Source organism: Camelus bactrianus, chromosome 19, assembly GCF_048773025.1.
Source record: "Camelus bactrianus isolate YW-2024 breed Bactrian camel chromosome 19, ASM4877302v1, whole genome shotgun sequence".
NCBI classification, from domain to species: domain Eukaryota; kingdom Metazoa; phylum Chordata; class Mammalia; order Artiodactyla; family Camelidae; genus Camelus; species Camelus bactrianus.
In genome coordinates this window covers 20,026,952-20,039,579 of record NC_133557.1, presented here as the reverse complement: position 1 = coordinate 20,039,579, position 12,628 = coordinate 20,026,952, and the positions used below count along the sequence as shown (strand labels likewise).

The window sequence follows — 12,628 nt, the reverse complement described above, 5'->3', positions numbered from 1 at the left end:
TCTTAACTGGAGATCTGACAGCCCACTAAGTCTTCACCATATAATCTGAAAAAAATAAACTTGAAAATAAAGAAAAGAATGTGGGATTTGGAGATAAAAGATATTGAGATCCACCAGTGACTTACTATATGATCTTGGGCACATCTTTTCTCTGGGCCCAAGTTTCCCCATCTGTATACTGAGAAAGTGTTATTAGATGAACCCCTTGGGACACTCATAATTTGCAATCACCAGGAAAGCAGGTGCCCTGGGAGCTGACCACAGCAATGGTAGAAGATGGTCTGAGATGAGGCTGAAAGATTAAGAGGAGAACCTATTGTCGCAGGGATTTCATTGAATTAGATGAGGTTGCCCATGCTTCTGGGGCTTTCCCTCTAAGGTGCTTCTATGAATCATTCGTAAAAGAGCAGAACAAAGTGGAAACTTAAAGGTCAACTGGACTATCTCTTTATTACACAAAGGAGTCAAGGAATGTGCCCCATGTCACCGACTGAGTCAGCAGCAGAATTGGGAATCACCCCTTGTTCCTAAAACCTGGCCAAGTGGTTTCTCAACACCTACATTGCCTGTTCCTTGAAAGACTAAGTCAAGGCTTGCTTTGGTTTGAAGAGATACCCCCTCAAGCTAACCTCCATGAAAGAAGAGCTATTTGAAAAGAGTCTGCATGAAAGCAAATTTCTCCCACAGTCTTCTTAAAAAAGTGAGAAACCAAGGGACTAGGAAGAAGTGAATTGAACACAGAAATCTGTCATTCAGGGTAGGACACGTTCAAAATGTACTCGGAGTATTGGAAGGGGAGATGCTGTTTTAAAACAGCAAGCAGAATTAGTGGATTATATGCAACAAGATTGGATTCTTCCATATAGACCTTGGGAGGCTTTCAGAGAAAAATTAATCTTGCGGTCCAAATATTTGATTTTAGAGAAGCTAGTTGACGGTAAGCTCTAGTCAGAGTGGAAGACTACTGGGGGGACTTCACTATTCACAAGAACTTTTCAGTTCTTCCCGTTGTCAGTGCCGTGACTCAGTTCCCTCCCTGTGCCTGGAATGGCTGAGTTAGAGGTTCCTACCTTCCAGTTTCCAGAGACCAACGCCTCCAACTTCTCTAAGAGATGCCTAAGATATGGGTGCAGACCTGGGAGTCTAACTGCTCTTTGTACAGCTATTAAAACTGCACCTGTCTTGAAACAACCTCCTTCTCCTTCCTTTTCTTAACTTCTTAGACTTTAAAACATTCTGCAGGGCTTCTCATAAATATTTCCTGCTGCAAACCATTCGCTTTCACACTTCTCCAATTTGAAAATTTGATTTCCAGTTCTATGTTGTAGCCAGTGGGTATGAATGATTTCTGGTTTCATCCAAGATGGCTTTTGAGTTTCTGTTTCTTGCTCTCCATGTTGTTGGGTGTGGCTTTTGGAAGGAAAATTAGAGAAAGATTTGTTTTACCCTAACATTTGATACAAATGTCCCTAAAGTGAGGACAGCTTATATTTGTTTTGTTTTTAAGTATTAAATCTTGAAGATAAATCATCAGCTTCCATGGTCAACACTACCAGTCCCATTTTCAATTTCTCTTCTATGGAGGAAGACACATTTGGTGTGTCTTCTCTGGTATGTACCCATAAACAGCTTGCCATTTTATGTGTGATTTTTAAATAAATATGAATACTTCACGTTACATATTTATATCACCAATCTGATTTTTCCAACAAACTTTTCTATGATATGCCTCTATGTTGATTCATGTAAATTTATTTTTTATAGCATATGAAACATACCAAGGTATGAAAAATTAACCATTTCACAAATGAGGGCCATTTTGATTGGTTTCAATTTGTGACTCTTTGGAACCATCTTACAATAAACCTCCTACCACATGTATTAGGTTCCCACTGGCAAATATTTTGCCCCTCCTTTGTATCTGGAAAGAAAATTGCTAAATGATGGCTTATGTGAATTTTTAGTTTTATTAGGCATAACCAAATCACTCTTCTAAGTGGCTGCACCAATTTACATGTCCATCAGCAAACTATGAGAGTCCCTGAGTGTTTTTATTGTAGACTTTAAATTCCTGCCATTCTGAGGGATGAAAAATGGTGTCTGGTTGCTTTAAGTGGCTTTTTCCTTATACCTAGTGAGTGGAAGCTCTTTATGTGTCTATATGGACCATCTGCTATAATATCTTATTTGATTGCTCATCTATTCATAGTTCATTTTTTTCTAAGAATTTGGTTGTTTTTCTTACTCATTTATAGAAATTCTTCACATATTTTTCATTCTATTTCTTTGTTATAATCATTTCAAATATTTACTTCTTTTTTGTTTGCTTGTTTAACTTTCACTTATTCTTTCTTTTTTTTTTTTTAAATTATTGAAGCACGTCAGTTTACAATTTTGTGTCAGTTTCTGGTGCACAGCATAATAGTTCAGCCATACGTATACATACATGTATTTGTTTTCGTGTTCTTTTTTCATTCTAGGTACAAGATATTGAATATCGTTGCAAATATAAACTTGTTTATCAAATATTTACTTCTAGGCTATCATTTACCTTTTGACTCTTTGTGTTTGTCAACTTTGAAATTGATGTAGTCAAATTTGTTGTTTTCTTAACTCTCTGCGCCGTGCTTACCCTGAGGTAAGTCTAGCATCTATTGAGCACCTCTTATGTGACAATCACTGGGCTATTCCTTTCACATGCTGTCACCTCTAACCCTCATAACTTTATGAAATTGGCACTGCTATTATCATTTTTATGTTAGAGATGACAAAACTGAGGCTCAGTGGGACAAAGTCGTTGCCCCAAATCTCAGAGCCAGTCACCAACAAGTACAGGATGTAAACCCATTATCTGCTTGGTTCCAGAACACTCTCTTCGTTCTATTCTAGAGGTCTGGGGAGAAACCCCACACAGGCAGATATTTTACTCTTTATCTCACCCCTCATATCCTAGACAAGATCCACTGAGTCAAAAAAGATGGAAATGCAGAGAAACTCTTGTACATTTATTTATTCACTAATCAACAGACATTTCCTGTTGTGTGCCAAGCCTCACGGTGGATGCTGCGAGTACAGAGATCAAACAGGCCAAAACTTGGCCCCCAAGGAGGTATTGGTCACAAAGCCACATCTTCATCCAGCTGTTCGCATTTTTTTCCAAGCTTGGGGAAAATGGAATCCTAGATCACACAGACCAGGAAGTCCTAATCTCACTGAACTGGTAAGAATAAATCTGTGGAAAGAAAAGAGTGCAGAACCTTAGCAGAGAAACAACTGCAGTGACCCTTACATCCTTCCTACTGAGAGGGTCCTTCTACCACCAGGCCCAAAGTCCCTCAGGGTAAGTAGAGAGAGAGCTCGGTGCTGGAATGATTGAAACAGCACTGGTCTTTGACCTATGAAGCAGGAGCAAATCCAGGCTTTTCAATGTCCCTACTGATAAAATGAGGGCATTAGGCCAGATCTCATCTGGTAAAAACAAAGCCACAACCCAGAGGCTTGACCCACCCCCAGATACCACCCATCCCCGTCTCTACCCTGTGCATGGAAATCAGTTCTTCCCCAACCTCAGGACCCAAACTGAGGCCATGCATGTCTCGAGACTCCTTTCCACCAAGGGGACCCCAAAGAGGGTTGTAAGTGTCTGACAGACAGACTGATTCATTAACTGATTGACCAGCTGGCTGCTTGCCTGGCTCACCAGCTGACCAACGGACTACTGGAGAATACAGGGGTTGGAGGAGCCCTGACCCCACCCTCCAGCTGAGTTCAGAGGACCCCCCTGTACTTCTTCAAGATGCATGTCCACAAGTTCAAATCTCTCTGGTCCCCCTTTTCCAGGACTCTACTTCCTCACCTGGCTCTGATGTGCCTACAGGATCCAAACATTTGATGCCACAATAGTCGGGGCAACATTTTTGCTTCTTTGGACACTGCCAGTCACTCTGGCATTGAGGGGGTTCATATACAAGACACATTGCAGGACGTCTGAAGGGGCAGTCTCCACGTTTAGCTTTTTCTGAAGGGTAAGAACAAAGGAGGAAGAGGAAAAAGTTGCTGAGTCTTGACCACAATTCTGGACAAGGAACCTACTTCCCAGGAGAGGAGAGAAACCTAATCCAAGTGGTGAACCCCAAAGGATTGGAGGGAGCAGTTAGAATCCCAGTTTAAGGCAGGTGTGGGGCAATGCCAAATTAAGCCAACCACCCTATAAAGAGGGAGTCAATGGCACAAAAAAGAATGTATAGATGATGATGTGGTGTTAGATGATTTAAGGAGACTTTGAAGAGTTTGCCAATTTCCATGGCGCAAATATTCCCACCATGGCTAATTTCAAGCTACCAATGTGACATCAGCTAGTTAACAAAAGTCTTGAAAATTTCACAATCAGCCACTGCAAGCCAGGATAAGCCAGCTCTGGAAAGCGGTTGAATAAAGCTCATAGTCAGGTGTTCCTGGACCACGGTTGGCTGGGAAAGAGGCAGAGATGGGGAGTGAGAGCAGGAGAGGCAACCCATTAGAGATTAAAAGAAAGAGAACAGGTCAACTGAGAAGTAAACGGGGAAAGAGTGACTATTAAAAAAGAAATACTAAGAAAAAAGAGAACAATTTGGAAAATCGAAACAGATGGTGACCAAAATAATGTGACAGAGAAAAAGGAAAACAAAACAAAACAAACCCAGTAAAGAAGGAACTATTAGAGAAAGAACATACAGACAAGGGCTGGAGTAAACAGGTCCATGTGGTGAAAGGCAGATTTTGGGACGTGCAGAATCTCTCTTAGTTGAAGTCCTCCAAGGGTGCTTGAAATTAGGGGCCACAGGCCAGACCATTGGAAAGGTGGCTTCAAGTTCAGCCCCCAGGCTGCAAGGAAAGGCTATTCCCACCCTGAGCCATCACTGACTCTGGCACCTGGATATGGCCTGAGAGACCCCCTACTCACCTTTGCTGGCACCTTCCACAGCCCAGGACATCAGGAATCCAGAGGCAAACATCACCAGGAGGATGGCAAGGCTGTAGGACTTCATAATGAGGGTAGGTTGGGACTGTGGTGATGGGTGCTGGCCTCATCCTTTATACCTCCTCCCATGGGTGTGGTCCCACCAGAAGTGCCCTCAGCCCTCCCAGCTGCTATTTCATAAGGCAGGAAATTCACGTGAGGACAGCGCCCCCACACCCAGAATGTTGACAGCTCTTTCCAGCCCTTAGGCAAGAGCCCGAGACCTGGGAAGGGGAACCTAGGATTCGGAGGGGGACGTGTCGCCAGGTTGGTCAGGAAGCCATTCTGAAACACCTTAGGGGACCCTGAACCACGGGCCTTGGGGATGGGGTGAGGGGAGGGGCAAAGAGGGCAAAACAGAAGGACTTTACAATGAAGCTTCTTAGAAACCTGGAACAGTCAGAGAGCTGTGTCCTCTCAAAGTGCCCTGACTTTCCCACACCCCTGGACTCTTGGCCACACTGCTGCCAGATTGCTCGGGTCATTCCTTTCCCTCGGCGTCAGGTGACATGTTCTCTCGCTCTCTCCTGACTCATTTTGAGGTAACACGTGCAGCGCCAGTCACACAAAGGATCCTTGGTGAATGACAAGTGAAGAGAGGACAGCAATCAAAACCACTTTGGGCCTCAGCCTTCCCAGCTGTGAAGTGGGAACAATAATAATAACTGACCAGGTCACTGAGGAGGATTTGGGATAAAAAGGGTGGAAGGACATTGAAGAGGGAACACACTTCCCCTTAGCCCTGCGGCTGGAAGTGAAGTTGATGTGAATCGAATCACATTTGAGCCACTTTTCCTGAGATAAACTGAAGGGGCTCTTTCCAGCAGTCATCTGAGCAGTCAGTTAAAAAAGAAGTGCCATTTAACACGTTCAAAAAAGTCTCCCAAGTTACCCGCACTCTCTTTCATGATTATACTGAAGGTTCTCATCTATTGAACATTGACTATGTGGTGAGAAGTTTGTATAGGACAGTTCTAAATATCAAAAGAAAGCCTATTAAGAAGAAACAAAGGGGGAAAAAGGCATGAAATACAGAAAATAGAATGTAGGGGAGGAAAAGAAGAGAGTCCCCACTGATAACGGTGAGAGAAGATTCCAGAGTGACAGCTGAGTGCCAGGAATACAGACAGAACAAACTAGTGGTTACCAGTGGGGAGAGGGAATTGGGGAGGGGCTATGTCAGGGTAAAGGGTTAAGAAGTACAAATTATTTTGTATAATAAATACTTAGAGGTACTTATTATGTATAAAATAAGCTACAAGGATATATTGTACAACATGGGGCAATATATTTTATAATAACTATAAATGGAGTAAAAACCCTCAAAAATTGTGAATCACTATATTATGCACTTTTAACTTATATAATATTGTACATCAACTATACTTTAACAAAAATTTTAAAAGAAATTTGGGAAACATTAAAAATAAAACCATTGCAAAATTTGCCATTAAAAAAAGAAAAAAATAGAGAGAGCTACCAGCCCAGATTGGAGGGAGTCAGAGGGCTCCAGGAAATTCATTTTTTGGAAGGTGAAATTAATAGAACATCTGGCACACACGTTCACATCTGTTCACACATGGAGAGGTGATTTTAGCAGCTAGGGAAGATTTTGTGGTTGAATAGGTGAGGTGTACATAGAAAACCATGCAAATGCAAAACATGACAGATGGGAGTTGGAGGATAAAGACCTCATCTCTCTCTTCCAGGGTGGGGAATCCCTAGGCAGATTCTATACGATCCGCCAGAGGTTCCCAGCAGGATGAGCCCCGGTGGTCTGCAGCAGTAGACTTCTCATCACTGCACCGTTTTTTGGCTTCTTTCCATTCCCTGTCTCACAAATCCATTCTCTGAAAAATGCTTCCTGGATCGCTTCCCCCCCAGAATTGTTTGTGCTCAAATGATTGCCTCAGGGTCTGCTTTCAGGAGAACTCAACCAAAGATATTCCAGCATGTAACTCAGTAACAGGCACGTGTGGGCAGCCACAGTCGTCAGAACCAGGACGACATATTTATATAGTTTGGGAACCTGACACCATAGTCTGTGTTGGGTGAATGTGACAATGAATGATTCATTGCGTGAACCAAGGAGGCCGCTGAGATGACCTATTAGCCATGCTTCAATCCCTCCCTCCCAATTTGTGGTCGTCACTGGGGACACTCACGTGTGTCCAAATTTGTACACTGTTCCTTTCACAATTTGGAAAAAGTTCTCTGCAAAATTCCAATCATCTCTAAGGGGAGTTGTTGAGGGACACGGTGGGTTGGTGCGTGGGAGGTAAAAGAACTTACCGGAGACAAAGAAAAGCTTAAGAAACAAAGGAAAATTTAATAGATACTCTACTGTAGGCAACAGCGGGCCACACAGGCAAGAGGAGCAGTGTGCACACTGGGGTGAATGTGTAGGGTCTGTGACTAGGGAAGGGGTTGTGCACACGGGTGGGGGCTGCGTGATCAGCTTGTTCACAGGTAACTGGTTACAAGTGAGGTAAGACTTGTCAGGGGCTATTCTAAGTAATAAGAGTTATGGGGGAGGGTATAAATCAAGTGGTAGAGTGCATGCCTAGCATGTGCAGGGTGCTGGGTTCAATTCCCAGCGCCGCCTCTAAAAATAAATAAATAAATAAACCTACCCCCCACCACCACCCAAAAAAAGACAACAAAGTAGGACTTATGACTCTGGTAAGAGCGGGGTGTGTAGTGAGGCCTGTCTGCCTGGGGTAATGTGAGTTTAGCCATTTCTTGGGACCGTTAGTTCTGCTAGGGCAAGAACATGTCAAGGAAAAATGCTCTTCCATCTTCTTGTGAGAGAATGCAGGCACACAGGGGTCCAGGAGTCTGGGGTTAAGGATGGTAGTCAGCTCCAGGCACATGGAGAGCCCAGGAATGGGGTTTGGGGTGTTATGGACTGGACTTCTAAGAACATTAGCCGGCTCCACAGCCAAGGAAGACCCCTTCACCCGGAGGCTGGCTGCTTGAGATAGTGACCTTGTGCCAACAAGCTGGTGGTGGGCGACAGGGCAGAAACCTGCTGAATCGAGCCAGAAGCTAGAGACTGGGAAATATGGTGAAACCAAGGGAGGGACACACCAACCACACCCCGCTGTCTCTACCAGTGACAATGAATGACAACTGTGGCTGTCAGATCTCCTCCCATCAGAAATGAGCTTCACAGCTGAATTCCTTCCTGTGATGGGGCTTTTCCCTCCCCAGCACTTTCCAGATGGATCTTTTGAAGTTTATGTAAGGTTGGAACGCCCTCTCAAACATTCCCACAATTTTACTGAGTCTGTGGAAATAAAGTTGTACAGTGTTATGCCACTGAGACTTCACAATTATTTCTTAATGCAGCACCGAATACATGAATATTAATCCTAGCATGATTCTCTGTGTACGTGGATGTGTATTTGGCCTCATAAATAATCATGTATGCAATCAAAATAGGACATCTGTTTTCATACACCAGATTGACAAGAGTTTTAAAGTCTGACAATATATCATTGAATAAGTTATGGGGAAACAGAGACTCATATACTGCTGACAGGAGGGGAAACTGGTCCATCCCTTTGGCAGAGTTACTTGTTTTTTTCTACCAGAACCACCTAGCTTTGCCAAAAGGGAAAACTTAAAAGCAAATTGAATTCTGAGTATTGTCAGGGAAGAAGAAAATTTCTTCTACCCTTCTAGGTTCTTCTGGCTGGTCTATGAATTAAATTGACATGAGACAGATGAACAGGAGAAACTCAAACAAAAATTTAATAACATATATCCACGGGAGAGACTCAGGAACACCCGAGTAACTCGCCAAAATCACTGAGGACTTCACCTTAAATATCATCTTCAGCTAAAGACAAGGAGGATGTTGGCGACAGTGGTTTGGGACCTCAAAGAGGAGGAAGACAGTTCATGTGGAGATGGAAAAGCGAATGTTCAGTAAACAAGTTTGAGGGGGGTACATACAGGAACATTGGGACACAGAGAGGAATTTTAACAGACTTTGCTGGGTTCCTTCTTGTCTACACACCCAATTCCTTCTCCAGTTCACCTCTGGAACAGGTCCTCTCTCTACATTTCTTCCAGGCAGATAGGGGGAAGGTCAAAGATTCTTCCTGAATCTTTTGGGTCTTAAAAACAATCAGCCTAAATTAATCTTCATGCCAAAGAGATGTAATTTGAGGTGGCAAATTTTGCTCACCTATGACATATATAGCTTAGGGGAAAAATACATCTGCAGGTAAGAGGATTCATCTGGAGGAGGGAGAGTCTATGTTTCCCACCCACTCCCAGCCACCCAGACTCCATGAATCACAGATGCTGGGTATACAGAGAGAAGCAGGTGTTTTACTCACTCTCTGATCAAAACACATTTTCTGGGCCCAGCCTTTTCTGGGTGCCAGGGATACACAAGACCAGGCACAAAGGAAGTATTCATGGTAGAACCAAGGCTTCAGTTTGGAATGCCTGATATTTGACCTACTCAAAGCTACTCTCTCTTCCAGGGCTGGTACCAAAGATGTCTGAGATGGGAGCACTGCCCCAAGTGCCTGCCTTGAACACTGTTGTTGCCATGCCCAGGTTCCTTCAATACCTTTGATTGTCTCTGGATGGCTATGACCCAGATTAGTGTTTTGCGACTAAGGGCTCACTTGGAGACTTTCTTCAGGGGCGTGTCTCTGAGCTATTGTAGCCCCCTTGTCCAGACAGACAACCAGAAGTACCCAGAAGTTTATGTCCTCTCCTGTCAGCTCTTAGGTAATGTCTTGTTGCAGCAAAGTGTGTTACAGCTCAGTGTTACAGCTCAGTTGTGACAGCAACCTGGATCCTGACAAGAGATCAAGCAGCACTCAGAGGGTTGGAGAACTCAGGTTTATTACACTGGCAAGTCCATAGGAGTTAACACTCCAAGCTCTGGACCCTGTCTGTAGGTTTACACAGGCTTTTATAGGCTGCCAGTCTAGACTTTGCAACATCATGTGCAAATAAGGTGGAACAAAGTGGACCAATCAGGAATGAGCTTTTTAGAAATGGACCAATCAGGAGTGAGCTTTATGCAAACGAGGTGTTACAAATGGACCAATGAGGAGTGAGCTTAGGGAGCTAATAGACTCTTAGGGATAAGTTCCACTTTCCTAGAAGCAAGCCCTTTTACAGAAGCAAAAAGCAAGATAATGCTGCCGGGCCAGGGAACCAGATGGCACTGGCAGGAAAGCAGTGGCCCTGCCTGTGGGTCTTGCTGGTCTTTTCAGGGGGCTTCCCACACTAGTCTGACCAGGATGGGAGTACAAAATCCCCACTTTATGCTTCAGAGATCCCTGCGGGATTGGCCTGAGGCTGGGACTCCATCTGAAATCAAACCATTGTTTGGTTTCTTTCCCTCATTCCCTTACCAGTTTCTCCTGGGTGCCCTTGAGCCCTTGGCTCAAGTGTGTTTCTAGGAGAACCCACCTAGAGAGTGACTCCATGGGGCTCTTGGAGAAGGACTGGGAGTGCAGGTTAATACTGAAGGGCAGGGAACCTGGCAGAGGTAACAGGGCTGAGAGACCCTTCCTTGGTCTAGACTGAGTGGAAGATGGACTGGGGACAATGAAAGAAGCCTGGACCTCGTCTTTAGCTTTCATGAGGGAACACACATGTGCCCACATGTGCCTGTGGGCCTCAAGGTTTCCCTGGCACTAGCTGTCCTTCTGTCACAGGGAAGAACAAGTGTGACTCCATATTAGATCTGTTCCTTTGGCTCTAACCCTGTGCTCTGTTTCCTGTGCTGAGTCATGCTGATTCTGTACCTTTTATAAAAGAATGCTGCCTATAGCCTGAAATACACAAGATAGCCCGTTCTCAAGGTTCTGATCTTTAAGGGTGTAACACTTTTCCATTCATCTGGAGATTAAAAATTACAGAACAGAGGATAACATTTGTTGGAGGTTTACAGGAACATCATGACCTGACCTAAGTGGACAGCTACAAAAACAAAGGATTCTGACACCAAGAAGTTTGCACCAACCAACCACACACCCTCCCCTTTTTAGTATAAAAGGATCCTGAATTCTGACTTGAGGAAGATGGTTCTCCAGGACTTCAGTCCCCCATCTTCTCAGTCTATCGGCTTTCCGAATAAAGTCGTTATGACTTGCCCCAACATCTTGTCTCCTGATTTATTAGCCTGTTGTGCAGTGAGCAGAACGAGTTTGCAGTTGGAACCACTTCTTCTATTGGTGCAGGGGATAGAGTCTCCCGCCCTTGCCAGACACTCCTGGACATTTTCCAGACTTCACGTCAACTGGACAAAGCAGAGGTGCAAGTTACAGGAAGTCCTGGTTGCTGCCTTCATGCTGCAGAACCCCAGCCCTAGGTCAGAGCTTTAGCAAAGGAATCAATCCCTTCTACATCTCAGGCCCCAAATTGAGCCTCCTGGAGGATCAACTGATTCGTTCTCACCAGTGCCCCCTCAAGCAGTGCTGGTAGATGAAGGAAACAATTTACTAGGAAAATGTCATTTACCCCAAGAGACATAGAAAGTGAAAACAGACCAATTTCTATAGAAGCAATAGACATTATTGAAAAACTCTCCCATGTGGTTCCACAGGGGCTGCTCTATAAGCCTTCGAAGACACGTCATTCCAGTGCTGCTCAAATGACTCCCAAGGAAAGGAAAAATAATTTTCCAGTTCTTTTTATGAAGTGTAATATTGACCCCCTCCAAACTTGGCAAAAATTACATAAAAAGAGAAAACTACAGATCAATTTCACTAACGAATATTAACTCAAAAATCCAAAATAAAATTTAGTAAGCAGAATACAAAATATATTTTAAAAACTAATTCATCACAACCAAATGAATACAAGATGATTAAATATTAAGAAATCCTCAATATAAAGTATTATATAAATATATCTAAGGAGAAAAAAAGTGATAGAATTTATTCTCATAGATGCTACAAAGAACTTCAGAAAAGTACACACTCATTTATTACTTTTAAGAACTGTATATATTTTTGATAAACTAAAAGCTTGACTAACACCTTCTTAATGGAGAAATGAAAAGGCTTTTCCATTAAGATTAAGAAGAAGGTGGGGATAGCCACTAACTTCATTATTATTTCATACTGTAATGGAAGAAATAGCCAATATAGATTTAAAAATTAGACACATAAAAGTTAGAAATTGGGGTAGGGGGGTATAGCTCAGTGGTAGAGTGCATGCTTGGAATGCATTAGGTCCTGGGTTCAATCCCCAATACCTCCATTAAGGGGAAAAAACAAAGAAACAAACAAAAAGTTAGAAATAAAATTATCATTGTAGACAGCATGATCGTGTATGTATAAAAGACAAAGATTCCAAGTTAAATCTCGTGTGTATAAACAATGAAATCATTCAACAATATTCTATATTATCATATAAAAATCACTGATGCTCTTACATATAAACAAGAAGTTAGAAGATTTAGTGTAAGAGAGTATCTCATTTATTATACAACAAAAATTTTAAACACTAGAAATAAACACCATAAGAAATTATCAAAATTTTAAAACACTTCTGAAAGACTTAAAAGTATACTTGCATGAGAAGACATCTCGTCCTCGGATGGAATGATTCAGCATAATAAAAATGTCAAATTTCTCCCAGTTAATT

At 42.9% G+C, this 12,628-nt stretch overlaps 1 non-coding gene across 1 annotated transcript; it reads left to right on the top strand.

Annotated features, from left to right (window-relative positions):
- Positions 1-12,169: 12,169 nt before the first annotated feature.
- On the top strand, positions 12,170-12,241 carry TRNAS-GGA (transfer RNA serine (anticodon GGA)). The gene has a single exon. It is a non-coding gene; the product is annotated as a tRNA-Ser (tRNA).
- Positions 12,242-12,628: the final 387 nt, after the last annotated feature.